Genomic DNA, 15,168 nt, shown 5'->3' on the forward strand with positions numbered 1-15,168 from the left:
CCCATTTATGTAAGGTGTTCGTAGTCCAAAGGGGTTTTTTTTATATGAGGGTCAACAATTCACAAACAAATAAAAACAATAATTAATTTTATAGTATTTTCAACCAACTTCAAAGGAATACTAAAAGTTTTTATGATAATTTTGAATTTTATTCTATTTATTTTTAAATATGAAATCAATAAATGTTCAGATATTTGTAACTAAATTTTATATAAACGGCTGGGCAAATTTGAATGTAATTTCAAACAGAGATAACTTATACCCTTACTCATCTTATTACATTAGACATTAGCAGCCTGTAAATTTCCCAATGCTGGGCTAAGTCCTCCTCTCCCTTTGAGGAGAAGGTTTGGAGCATATTCCACCACGCTGCTCTAATGCGGGTTGGTTGAATCCACCTTTGGCAGAATTTCGTTGAAATTAGACACATGCAGGTTTCCTCACGATGTTTCCCTTAACATGAAAATTCAGTAGTGCCTGCCTGGGTTTGAACCCGAAATTATCGGTTAAGATGCACACGTTCTAACCACTGATCCATCTCGGCTCTTATTTTCTTATAACTTAATAAAATTCTCTAAATATTACTTACCACTAATGCTAAATCATTTCGTGCATAAACACATAAATAAATAATGTGTACAAGCTTCCTCCCTTGAAATGTATATAATAGATGTATATTAATTAAAGTGGCAACATAATTTAAGCTACAGTAGCAACATTATAATACACAAGTAATATATATAACGGTAATATTACTAAAACTAAACAATTCCACGATTAAATTTTCCAAATTTGAATAATCACGAATTTCCGGTAAATTATCCGAAATTTGCATAATATAACAATATAGTAATACTTTAATACAAATTATCGTCAAAATAATTCGGTTTAAAAATATCCAAACAACGTTGTAAAAACTAATTAGACGGTTCTTCGTGACCCGGAGAACGAAATTTCATCTTGTTTACTTATTAACTGAAATTCGTTGTGAAGTTCATTTTACGTATCCCGGCTAGCGTTGGCAGCCAACGCTCTTTGTGTGGAAATTTCATTCGGATCATGTTATTGTGCTTAATAATACCACTCTTGGATTAGACAAGCTTGTTTAGTAAAGATGCAATGGTGCATATAATTTCGTTTGTCAAAAAATTATCGAAAAACTTCTTGTGATCAGTTTGAAAAGTGAGTGAATCAGTGTGACAGGCAAAGGAGCTAAGATCTTAGTTACCAAAGTTAGAGGTGTACGGGCGATGTAAGAAATACTTAAAATTTCTTATAGTAATATAATTGTATGGTGGTGACCACTTACAATCAGATGTCAGTTATCTTAACCGGCCATCAGTGAAATGCAGGATCGCTTCCACATACAAAACCGCTTAAAGAAAACAAATATGGATTATTTATTGAGACTAATTAATGTAATTAAATCCACAACTTTAAATATCTCCTTCTTTTTAACGGGTACATTTCTATTTCTCATCAATTATGCAAATTACTCTGGCTGTTATGTTACCAAAATAACAAACAACAAAGAAGTAATAACAAAAATACATTTATATATAAAATAGCCCAAAATTGAAGTCTCTATCTTCGATCGTGAACTATAAGTTTCATCTACTGAACTGAACATCAACTACAAACTCAAAATAATAAACAAACTTCATTACACAGAGAGCGATGAAAATATCTTTTTATTTTATCGGAACGACGAGCGTACATGATAATAAAATAAAAATTCACATATACTGATATTACATCATAAAGTTTTATCAATACATGTTAAAAAAAATGAAAAAATCTTCGTCTCGTCTACAAAAAAAAATACATCGACCGTCACAAAATACTCATTATTTCGAACAATCTCATCTAAATATGCAAAACAAAATACAAAGAATGACATAACATATTGTAAGCTAACATTTCTCCGTACTGTACAATTTCATAGAACGCCGCGCTTCAAATATTCTTTAAATATAACAAATAATTCTTTAGGTCAAAGGATTATATACCTTATATTCTGCTTATAAGAGTCAATGTACAGCACAATTACATTTGTAGTACTGGCATGACGTCTTGTCAGAGATCCTAATAAATGGATGTGTCTTGGCAATTTAAATTATTTGATGGTTAGATAAAAAAATCTATACGAATAAATACAGATACCTTTTTATACCAATATATAGAAAGCTATCATATCATAAAATATTATAGAAAATAACATTTTTCGCATTTGTAGTTTCACTCGATTTAACCTGGCTTCCTTCAAACGAGGAGTGAAGAGGCATCTTGTGGGCCAGCACGGCGAGGACGACTAGTGCAGTTTCCCTGACTTTACTGGCCGTTTTCCCGTCTGGACTACCACTTATCATAGATGGATTGAAGTCATACGCTTACCCGGTTTATATGAAAAAAAAACTAGAATAATAATTATCGTGACAAGTGTGATTTTTTTAGTTTTTGTATAAAACATTTACAAAAAATATATTTTCTTATCTTTGCCTCAGAATTCCCATACCATACTTAATTTTGACTATATAACATACTTAATTTTAAATGCCACATCAAGAGTAAATAATTCCATGAACAAAATATTAAATTTATTCCCACATCTTGGCTAGACTTGACGTCATTCTTAGTGCATAGAATTCTGAATCAGTACGTAGTCTTGCTCACTTCTAAGATACTGAATGAATGCACTTGAAAGAAATCTCATTCAGGCTTATAGTTATTAAAAAAGAAATAAAAAGGTAATTGAATTTTACTAATACGACCTCCTTTTGTACATATAATTAATTTTATATATTTTTAAATCTGTACGTTTTCTTTGCTCTTTTGGTATAAAATAAAGCACAATGTATTGTTTTCAATGTAAGTTTACTCGGGATAGAGAGGATGATAAATAATCTTAGCTAAAAATATTTTTATCGAACTAAATAAACACATTGAAATCGTGAATTTTTCATCAAACGAACACGGAGAAAGGCGACAAGCATCATAACAGGCATCATTTTAGGTCGCTATAAATGCAGGCAACTGGATAAAAGTAACATATATTTTTAATCCAAAGGTAAATCTTATATGTTAATAGATAATAGCTGCATATAAAAAAGCGGTTATGGTCTCATTTCGAAGAGCTCCAGCCGTAGATGTGCAGGAAATTAAAGAGGATTCAATCAAGAGATTGCAATTTACTAAATTGTTATGATCTAACAATTAATTAATTTTAGGGAGCGGAAAAGTTACTGGCCGGTTCAAGAGCGGTACTACTGCTGTATAAGAAAAAAATACGAAAAACGAAATTGAAGTAAATTTTATTCGACAAACTCCAATTGTTTGTCTTCAATTTCCAATGCATACTATTTAATATTTAAAAAATCATTTAACAGACGGTTCATAATTTTGGCGTGAAATGTAGATGACTAGCTTGCAGTAGTTACAATGAAATCAAATCAAAATAAAATAGGTTTCGAAATTCCTAAAGAATCTTTTCAATAAACGCGAAGTTTCGAGAAAGACAAATTAGTCTATAAATTAAAATACGTAAACCTAATTGAAAAACTAACAAATGCAGTAAAGTTTAATAAGTACGTAATTTGCAAGGCTATAATATACGCAACGATATTATTTGTATATATATCGAGTTACTAAAACGTCAAAAATTTTACGCTTACATTTTATTTATATATCTACATAGAGTGTGACACTACAAAAGAACTAAATCAAACGAGCCAACATTATTATCTTTGTGTGCGTGACAGTTTCGCTTGACACTCAACGTTATACTACTTCACTAGTGTGCATTTAGTGGCCAGTTTTTGTCCACATTATTTTAAATACATATAAATTCTTCTCCCCATGTCTTTTCTGTTTTATTTTGCATACTAAATTGACACCGATTTGTAAATATGTATGTATATGTATTTATATAGTATATATAAATAATATACGTAGTATACATATTTTGTGTATTGTATTTTTATGTATGTTTATGTATTATATTTTTATTTTTGTAAGTATTTATATTTTCATATTTTTATACTACAGTCTGCACTATTTTGCCCGCTACACTATCACCCTGTCACAGACTCACCTCCATAGGTTGACTGGAAGAAATCTCTTTTAGAGATAAGTCCACCTTTGCCTGTACATATATTACTGTACCATCTTTGTAACATATTTTAGTGCAATAAAGAATGTAATAATAAATAACCAAAGGTATCACGGTACAAGTCAGAGTGCAGTATTATCTCACATAATTTTTTTGAAGATACCGATAACTACACTGTTTCAATGCAATTTGCAATTCGTTTTGGTTTGAGAGCTAACCAAAAAAGGCAGACCAGCAAACTACGTAGATAATAGAATAAAATTTCAACATTAACGGCTTTAGGTACTTTATTCACACAAGACTTGGACTTAAAAATTTAATGTACGGACTATATTATAAACTGATCTTACTCAAGCAGGTAATGTGTCTGAAATTACAACAATGAATGCGTTAACTTGATTTATCGGTTGTTAAAATGTTGCTTACTATGTCTGCTTCTTATAAAAAATTATGTACATTTTTTAAGATGTTTTTACGTATTATAAAGTATGCTGTTACTAACTGTACGTTGAAACGCAATTTGTATGCGGGGCCGAGCAGCGATGATTTAAAAAACGTGACATCGGAACGCAAACGGGACTGAGACTAGTTACTCTAAAATGCTGATAGGCAGACAACAAACGAACGATGATTTCGTCTTAAATATAAACGAACTAAAAGCAAAAACCAATTCATCATTAACAGTTCTACCAAGTAGCAATACATACCGAGGTATATCTGAATGAGCCAGTGTATCTACGGGTAGAAATGAGAATACGTCTTAGTTCCTAAGGTTGGCACGTAAGTAATGGTTAATATTTCTTACAGTGCCATTGTCTATTGGCTATGGTGACCATTTACCATCAGGTATTTGATGCCTATATCATGAAAAAATGAATTTTCCAAATCAGCTTAAAAAGACACAGTTCGAAAGGTTACAGACATATAAAAGTTCGCCAATTATAAGTTTTAAATAAGAACTCGGTACATAAGACCGGTAAGCTGATAGCGTTTGAGCTACGATTATTTGAAATACCTACCATTAACAAGAGATATTGTACAATGTACGTAGAAGTATGTAGGCAAATGGATTCCCTATGTGGTCCCTTAATTTCGTATTCAAATAGTACAGCAATCCCTTACAACCAGAAAGAGATCAGGCACAGACTTCACTCTGATCTACTGAGAATTTCTTGAGCTGATTCGAATATCCTCTATTCTGATTGTCTGTAACCGTGTAAAGTAATTACTAGATTAATAAAATGCTGCGGAAATGGCTGTCTAGCGTCTGTAGAAGTCCTTTTTTTACATTTTGATGTATCAAAGCATCGAAGCGATGTTTTGTTTACCATACGCTGCAGATTGACTGAATCCTCTTACGCAGGGCTTTTATTGAATGGCTAGGCCATTTTGTGAAAGTTTCACTCGGAGGAAAAATCAGACGACTAAAATGATTTTTTCATCCTTTTCCACATTGTTCAGAGACAGAAGAGGAAATGTCCCTGTGGTTGTAATAACATTAATGTCCTACTCACTAACAATCTTCTCGATTCAAACTTCAAATCAAAATACAGCAGTGACTGATAAGGAAGTACCTAGACACCTTGCATAAAGCCCATTTACTTAAACTGACTTCTAGCAAAATGGTATTAACACTAATTACTCATACATATATTCGAGTTGTTAATCTGTATGGTAGGGTTAATATGGACATGGGTTTGATGGTAGGGCGTTGTGCGATCCACCCACGAGTCCACCTACTCATCATTTGTTTAACCGCCTAATACCAATAATTTCTATTGCATTGTTCATTTTCGAAGGATGGTTGAGTCAATCTAATTACAGGCACAATGTAGGATGATTAATATTTCTCAATCTGACAATGTTTATGGGCGGTGGTAACCACTTACCCTTATCAAGTGTTACCCGTCCGAACGTTGTAAGTAATTTTGTAGAAAAATATATGGATCCCTTCATTTACACTTAAAGTATATGTAGTATATGTTATTTTAAATATAATTTTGTATATAATTTTAACGGAGAGTAAAATAAACGAATTCTTCATCATCTTGTCTTTTAGTTTATAGTTAAAAAAAAATTGAACTATCATAATCAAATTATAAATAAATAAATAATAAATTTATACTGGACAACATCACATACTTTACTCTGATCCCAATGTATGTAAGTAGCTGAAGCACTTGTGTTATAGAAAATCAGATGTAACCACGGTACCACAAACACCAAGAACAAAGACAACATAGAAAACTAATGAAATTATTCCACATCGACTCGGCCGGGAATCGAGCCCGGGACCTCATAGTGGCTGACCCATGAAAACCGGTGTAAAACAACATCAAATAGATGTATAAGGACAGCTTAAATCGCCTTCAAAAAATATTCAACAGTTGTTATTATGGTGTAGTATATATTTGCCCGTTCCGTGAGATTATTTAAATGTCTTGTTCCATAATTTAATATTCGATAAGAGAAATTTCAAACATATTAAGACCCTTTGAATTTATGGTATAAATATAATTATTAAAAGGTAAAATCAATAGCTAGTAGTATTTTTTAGACAAATTAAATGTATATCTGTGATTCACATATTAACTTAAAAGGCAGTTAATCAAATTAACTACTGCACGTGACCAAAACCAAATCAACTATTTTTTTTTATTTTTGTCTGGTTTTTTATATGATTTTCCGAGATAATCTTCAAAATGGAGTTATATAAATAAAGTATGCCAAGTAACATAAGTGAATTAAAGTTAATTGTAAGTTAACTAAGATAAAATTTCGATTAATTTAAATTCCCCAGTATTAGGCATTCCTTTTCTCTCTTTAATGTTATTCTTAATATTTTTTACTATTCCGAAATCGAATACTTGAGTTTTTATTATCCCAGTGATTACAAAACGTGAATCTTAACCGATGATTGCGGGTTTAACGCTAGCACCACTGAATTTTCATGTATCTAATGTGCGTTTATAATTCATCTTTTGGTCAGCCGTGAAGGAACAAACTTGTTCTTGAAAATCTGCTGAACGGGTATCCACTAACGCGCATTAGAGCGATGTAGTAAAATTTGCTTAAAAACTTATCTTTTAATTGAGAGGAGACCTAAAGTCAGCAGGCTTACAGAATGTTACTCTCCTTCGTATATATTATAAACTTATCGCAAATCCGTAAAGCCACGGAACACAACTAGAAAAACACAAAAACGCGAATATAATCAACAGTTTATTTTTTAATTTATTTTAAGCTGACTATTTATTGCATTCGTGCAGAACAATGCCGGTCGAAATGAACACTTACCTTTTAAAAAGTATAAAATTGATATACGAATAAGAGAATTTGTTGACCCGTTCAAGTTACATAGTCCGTAAGTTTAAAGTACGTGAAAAGTTTTCTATGCACTTGCTCAGTTTGCTCGGTCCTCGAGAATTCTCAGTCTAGTTCTGAGTAAATATATAACAATGAAACCGAATTACGAAATACTGAAAATTTTCAATAAGTTAGTTTAGATATGAAATAGAAAGATTGCTCAGGAGATAGAGCCTGTAAGTCTAAGCTGGTTGAAATCTGTATAGAGGCCGATGTGCTTGTATTTATATTTATCTTGTACCCGGCGGAAAAACAAAATCTACACGGGATGATTCATATAAATAAGCACCAAATCTCTTCTTGATAATGATAATGTAGTCCAGACGATTTCGGTAATAGTCAATATAATGGGAGACCAACCAACTACGCAGGACATATTGTGAACAACTGTGTGGGCAATAAAAATATAAATAAAAATCCTATGGCAAATCCAACACGAAAGGAAAAACTCTTTAAGTGCTTTCCGAGGCACAGGAGTTTACACACCTCGAGCTAATACTGAGAATTTTAGACAGAAAAACCAATAACTTTTAATCGGTCCGACATGGGATTTGAAACTAAGGCCTCGGGATCTGTGGCCTTATGTCAAACCAGAAGGATAACGAGGCAGTCAAACCGATCCTTGAGAGGATAAGTTTAAACAAACGGTGTCAATAGAGAAAAATTAAAAAGGTGCTATTATCATAAACTTTCATAAAAATATATGTTTGAGTTAATAGGATTTAGTTTATAATTACAATGTTTATTACAAAATAATCTATATATTACGTAACGTTTCGCGAAATTAGCACCTCTACAGGCGCTCTATAACAAAGGTTTACAAATTAATATAAAAAAATATATGACACTTTTGTTTAAATCAATATATGATATATATTTACCATCCAGAAGTGTATATTAGCAGAAATAATGCTTTAATTCATATAATTTGAACCAATTACGCTTAAAAAATCCAAATTATAATATTACCAACACTTAACAAATCACAAGTCGCGCCAAAACCTTACTGCCCGGGAGCATGAAAGCAATATGGCGGTTGGCATGTGTCTTTTTTTTTTAAAATATGCAGTAAAATAAAATACATTTTTATTTATATCGTTTATATATTTATTCATTTATTTGAATATTAATTTTGTAAACACTACTAGATTTATTATTTTAAATAATTTAATATAAAAAAAAATTAGACATTTTTTTTTTTTTGCTAAAAGTTTAGGTAAATAAACAGGAAGTAAATCCTTATATAATGAAAACTAATTATCTACGATGTAAGGAAGTGTCGAGTACTTGGTCTATTTTCGTTTCTATTAATAGAACCAAGGTACAAATAACCTTTTAGTTCAACATTTATATGACATCAGTGTCAGCAAAACGTCATACAAAGTTAAAAAAATAATCTAACTTGAGAAACAAATAGAATATATATTGACTTATATGTATAATGAGAAAATATAATGAATAACAAAAATGTCTGAATAAGGCCTGAGCAATATTATGTTTGACTCAGCGATCAGCGAACATCTTTATAAATTAATAACGGAATATACAATAATGACATACATACGCCTTTTTTAGTTACATGACTTCACTCCACCAGTAAGTGGTAGTGGAGTCCAAACGCGAAGACAGCCAGTACAGTCGGGAAGAATGAACTGTACTAGCCATTATCGCCATGACGGCCCGCAAGACGCCTCTTCACGCCTCGTTTGCTTAGGGAAGGAGTGATTAATTAGACAAGGCTTTGTCTTGTTTTTTTTTATAGCATAGTTGTCAAATGGGCTACCTGTCACCTGACGGTAAGTGGTCACCACTGCCGATATATATTGGCGTCGTTTGTAAATTAACTTGACATATAATTGAAAAAAAAAACACTATTTACAATACATCTCGGGTTGTGGTTTGACGCTGCCGTCAACCAGTTCTATAACATATGGCATGGCAATCTGAACGAACCTTTCTTTCTTCCAAACTGAGCTAGTATTGAGAATTTGTAGCAAAAACTCTTCGACTTTTCCAGACCCGACCGATGTTGTGTCCAAGGACCTCGGAGTCTGAAATCTTATGTCACTTAACCATTGCGACAGACAAAATAAATTACTATATTGATTGTAAACAAAAACCCATACAGCTTATGTGGATTAATAATTGTAAACAGATTTACGTTGTACGGAGTTAGTAACAAATCCAGTCTAAAAAAATAAAAGTAACTGTGTATCAGATGGAATATTTAATCGAAAACTGAAATTATACTATAGAGGAGCTATTATTATCCTTATCACTCATTTTTTGCCAAAACTATGCAATTAAGAGTATATCTAAGCGGCTTTAAGAAACTTAATTAAACCAAATTCCTACTAAGCTACTTCCTAGTAACCTACAAATATCCTAAATTCCTACAAGAAACCATACTAGTTTTGTATAAATATGATATACAAGTTCAAATAAATAATACAAATCCTCAAAAGTATTAAATAAAGCCGTAGCATATAAAACTATCGTTAATATTCCTTATTTTTATAATGCCCAACAAATATAAAAGCCTGCGACAATAACCTAAACCTCATTTTCGAAGGTTTAGTCACAGGGGATATAGCTCAGTGGTAGAGCAATCGACTGCAGATCGATAGGTCTCCGGTTCAAATCCGGGTGTCCCCTTGTTTTTGTTTTTTTAAATTCATATATTTTTTATGTAAATTTTTTTTAGTATAGTTATAATTTCGTTTACTAATTATTTAAATCGATACTTTCTTTTTAATTGTGTATTTTTTTTAAATTAAAAATGTAATTTGTACTCGACAGATATCTCTTTGATATTATTAAAAAATCCAAAAACTAATATGATTAGATTTCAAATATTATTTCTACTCCATATTTTGTAGGACAAATGATTTTTTATTCTATTGATTGGGCTAATGAAACATGTAGAAGCCGTGTAAATTTTGTATCAAAATAGAAACGTTCTCGTTATTAGTATCATATATTTGTCTCTATAATATTTCAAAAAAATAATAAAAATTCGTCCAACCTATCTTTGTTCACTTATTTCAATCCATATCTCCAATCTTTCGCTACCTAATTTAATTGGTAGTATTGGAAATTATTTGGTAAGATCGTACAATAATAATTATGGTAATTTTTACATTGACTATCAAAAAGTACGTGTATCGTATGTATTTTATAAGGGAATTTCAATTTTTTAATTATGATGTCTAAAAAGTAACACAAAAAGTATTAATTGCTATAAGGCACGACGAACGTAATTGATATAAATCTTGACAAATATTGACACTAAAACTTATTTCCTAACATCTTGTTCAAGGAAAAGAGCAAGCTTCCAAGACCGCTGAAGATCTGTTACCCATTGTAGAACCCAATATATTTGACGAAGAAAGGCGTTAGAACTTGCAATTGGCCATACGTTCTGTCTGGATAAATGGGGTGATTCGAAGAAAAATATATTCTCACTGCTATGAATGTGCAGCGCTGATAAAATTTAAGACGTAAAATTTTACATTGTACGAACATCCAGTGCCAAGTAGGTCCAAAAGAGAGCACGTGATTTTTAATCGAAATTTTCCGGTTCAATTCCAGCCTAGTAGAAATTTAAGGTACGTCATTTGTATTTATTAATTAATTCCATGCTCGGTTAAGCTAAACATTATCAAGAAACTTTCTTCTAAAATTAGAATTATCCCAGGATCTGCAACACGGCACTGAGCCAAATAAATGGATCAATAATGACTCGCTGAATGATGATGCTAATTTTAAGAGCTAATTGGTCGTTACTATTAAATCGATTTTATCCATTTTTCACTGAAATACAGGGAAATACAAATCATTTTCGCTTGGCAGAATATCTATTTACAACTCAGAGATAAATAGAAATTCCTAGAATTTTAGACAAATATTGACATGAATCAAACCTAACGTAGAATGAACATGATATGACTTTTGAACTTGAAGAACACAAATAAAATAAATGACCTTAACCCTAATGACCCTCAGCTGTCTACCAGGTGTGCAGCGTATCAATGTTGCCGGTTTAATCCAAACTAACTTTAGATTACTCTTACATCTTTTATTTTACAGTACATTTACATTAACAGCCTGTAAATTTCCCACTGCTGGGCTAATGCCTCCTCTTCCTTTGGGGAGCATATTCATATTACATATTATCTATTAATAAGTAATTTATTTAGCCTTAATTGCAAACCTTCCACAAACATTTATGGTACAAAGGAAAAACACAAACACGCTAAGCATTATAAGTTCGATGTAAGATAAAAGGCAGTCATTAATAAACTTCACCAGAAGCCTTCTTAATATTTATAAGCTCCAGTAGCAGCCGAGAAATCTTGACATCTGACATAATTACGTCTACAGTTAATCAAAAGGGAATTTTTTATGTCTACCACTAAACAAGTCTTGAAATTGAGTTTCAAATGCTAAAAACATCTGATCGCAATAAAAGGCAGACATTATTATTGGTTTGTATGTAGATTAATATACTAAAAAGTAAGTTTTTCTTATAGACCATAACTTATAAAGATTTCTTACAACACACCAGTGTGGCACCAACCATGGGAGCTAAGATGTTATGTCCCCTGAGCCTCTAGTTTCACTGGCTCGATCACCCTTCAAACCAGAACAAAATAATACTAAGCATTGCTGTCTGGTGGTAAAATATATGATGAGTGGGTGGTATCTACCCAAGCGGACTTCCAAGAAATCCCTACCAAGTTGCGTGTCTCGACAGTCTCGATACGAAACCACTTTCGATAAATAAATATATACCAATAAAGACGCCGAGTCGTAACAGTAACTTTAGCAATTTTCAAGTACCATAAAATATTGATACGTAAAATATGTAAATCGCAATATTCATTTTGAATACTAGCCAATTGAACGTGGACCATCTTCTGATTGAACGTTTTGCTTCTGCTCTGCCAACTTTACGATTGACCGCGGAGATTTTGGCAATCTGTACTATTGACTGACAAATTCCCTTTTTATTTTAGGAATAAATCTTTATTGTTGTATTTGATTTTTCTGTTCAAGTGTAACTTTAATATTGCGTTCGATTTTCAAATTTTATGACATAATTATGTAACTTTTTATTCGAACTTAATGTTTTCATGTTTTGATTGAAATATGTAATAAATAAAGTTTGCCTGCTAATAATATATTCCTAAAAGTGTTATTAAAATATAAAAATAATACGAACTTAAAAACAAATATGACAAATAATAATTAACATTGAATATAACTTTATAGGTACAATATAATGACAAAATTATTTCAGTTTTTACTTAAACTAACGTCTTAAATAAAAACATCAAAATCAGTTCACAATAATTGTCAACGACATAAGACCAAATTGAAAATCTCATTCCTTAAACAAGTCGACTGAAAATAATACCACTTTCTAATTTAACATCATTTTCAAATCACTTCATCTTTATTAATATAAAAACAATATTCGACAACGATAGTCCCATTTTATTCGAATAAATAAATAAAATAACCAATTATTCGAATAAACTTTCATATACGATTATTAACCCTCGAATGAGCATAGCATTCTTGATTTAGTGTTATTAACCTGTCATTCGCCGAGCCACGGGGCTCTAGAGGCCGGGCACAATGGACATCGATTAACGGTCATACGTAAAGCTAAATTACACACTTGTGTACTTCATAGAAAACGTTAGTACGAAACTAATAGTGTGGAAATTAATTTCGAATTTGGAATTCTTAGACTTATTTTTTATAGTATGTAAGTTTTGTTCAACATAACGATACGTTACGTTAAATTGAAAAATATGCTTCTAATTATATTTGATAATATTATTATATTACTAATTTATAAATTGTATTCAACAGCTGAATAAAAATCAAACACAGTATAAAATGTTTGTAGCATATTCTTTCAAGTTTATCGTACTTATAAGATAAATATAAAGTTTGTATGTGTGGAAGTTTGTTGCCCAATCATACAATAACGCTTTGATGTATTTTAATGAAATTTGGAATAGAGATAGCTTATACCTTGACTTACCACATAGGTTACCTTAATATACTTCCCCCTCCCCCTAAGATGCCAGTGGAAGCTAGTAGTCTAATAATTTTACAGTTCTTGCACACTCAAACTTTGCACTTATTTTTGATGTCGGTCCCAATTCAGTACACACAAAACCCTACTACCAAGGAATAGTTAGATTATTATAAATAAAAATATGTTTTTATATTTGGTATGTTTAAATTCATGTTATATTACTATGGTACGTTATAATAATAATTATAGGTTTTTTTTTATATAATAAGGTAGGCAGACAGGCTTATGGGCCACTTGATGGCCGCTTTAAGACATAATAACCATTTCTTATATTACACCAATGCGCCACCAACCTTGGGAGCTACGATGTTATGTCCCTTGTGCCTATAGTTGTGACACTGGCTCACTCAACCTTCAAACCGGAACACAACAATACTAACTATTGCTGTTTGGCGGTAGAATATCTGATGAGTAACTGCTTAGACGAGCTTGCACAAAGCCCTGCCACCAAGAATTTAATCAAGGTAGTCATTAAACTGAATTCACAATAAATAGGAATAATAATCTTGTATTTAAAATACTTAGGATGTTAAATAAACTGCTAATGGTTTTATAGATATAATTATCTCACTGTAACGATATATTTTACGAACAGTATTACATTTATTGAATTCAACGCTTACCTTATTTACTGAAAGATATTATATTCGGACCATTACATGTAATTAATTAAATTATTGAGCTGATATAATTAATATTATTAATCGCCTCGTTAGTCTAGTGGCTAGCGTATATGTCTGTCTGATAAAGACGTCTTGTGTTCAAATTCCAGGGCCAAAAAAAAACTATTGGATAAAAAAAAAGAGTATTGACGCGGAGTCTAAAGAGTTAAATTAGTGCCTGAAAAAATTTTAGGTCGTCATTATAAGAGTGATATATAATACTATAGAGTATCGTAATATATATATATATTTATGTATATTGTTGCATTGTATTTGTCAGATGAAAATATGCCTCCTTTACTAATCATTGGAGCAGTGTGACGGATTAAGCAAGGAGGTCTTTACAATCTATAACTTTATCTTATTATAACGGTGTATGATATAGTTTATACTTGAAAAAAAAGTAACAGTATTACGATTACACACATGTTATAAAAAGTACTTAATAAAAATAAATACCGAAATTTCATTTAAATAAACACACATTGTTTTGTTTCATAAAACAAAGCAAAAACCTAATAACACATTAACAATAAACTGTGAATAAATCGCGCTCTAAATGTTGTAGTTTCGAAAGCGTTGTTATTCGAGCTATCAAAAAACAGTGAAGTTTTGAAAATGTAAAATGCTCTCAAAGGCTTGGATTAAATGGGCCGAGAAGAAGCTACAAATTTTATGTTTGTACATTATTTACTTTTATTATTATTTGCTAGACTAAATCGCGTATATGTACAATATAATTATATAACGCTGGTTAATTTCAAAGACTAGACCACAGCGTAGATATTCAAATGTCTGTGTGCTCACTATTTCTTTATTCCAGTCTGATGGAACGGTAATCCGACACGACTGGCGACTGATCAGGCGCGAGGATTTACGTACTTTTATAGGCTGTGTTACACTGCTAACTTTGAGAC

At 31.4% G+C, this 15,168-nt stretch overlaps 1 non-coding gene across 1 annotated transcript; it reads left to right on the forward strand.

Moving 5' to 3' along the window:
- Positions 1 to 10,057: 10,057 nt before the first annotated feature.
- Positions 10,058 to 10,129, forward strand: Trnac-gca. The gene has a single exon. It is a non-coding gene; the product is annotated as a tRNA-Cys (tRNA).
- Positions 10,130 to 15,168: the final 5,039 nt, after the last annotated feature.

The sequence above is a fragment of the Vanessa atalanta genome, chromosome 17 (assembly GCF_905147765.1).
Source record: "Vanessa atalanta chromosome 17, ilVanAtal1.2, whole genome shotgun sequence".
In the NCBI taxonomy this organism is placed as follows: Eukaryota; Metazoa; Arthropoda; class Insecta; order Lepidoptera; family Nymphalidae; genus Vanessa; species Vanessa atalanta.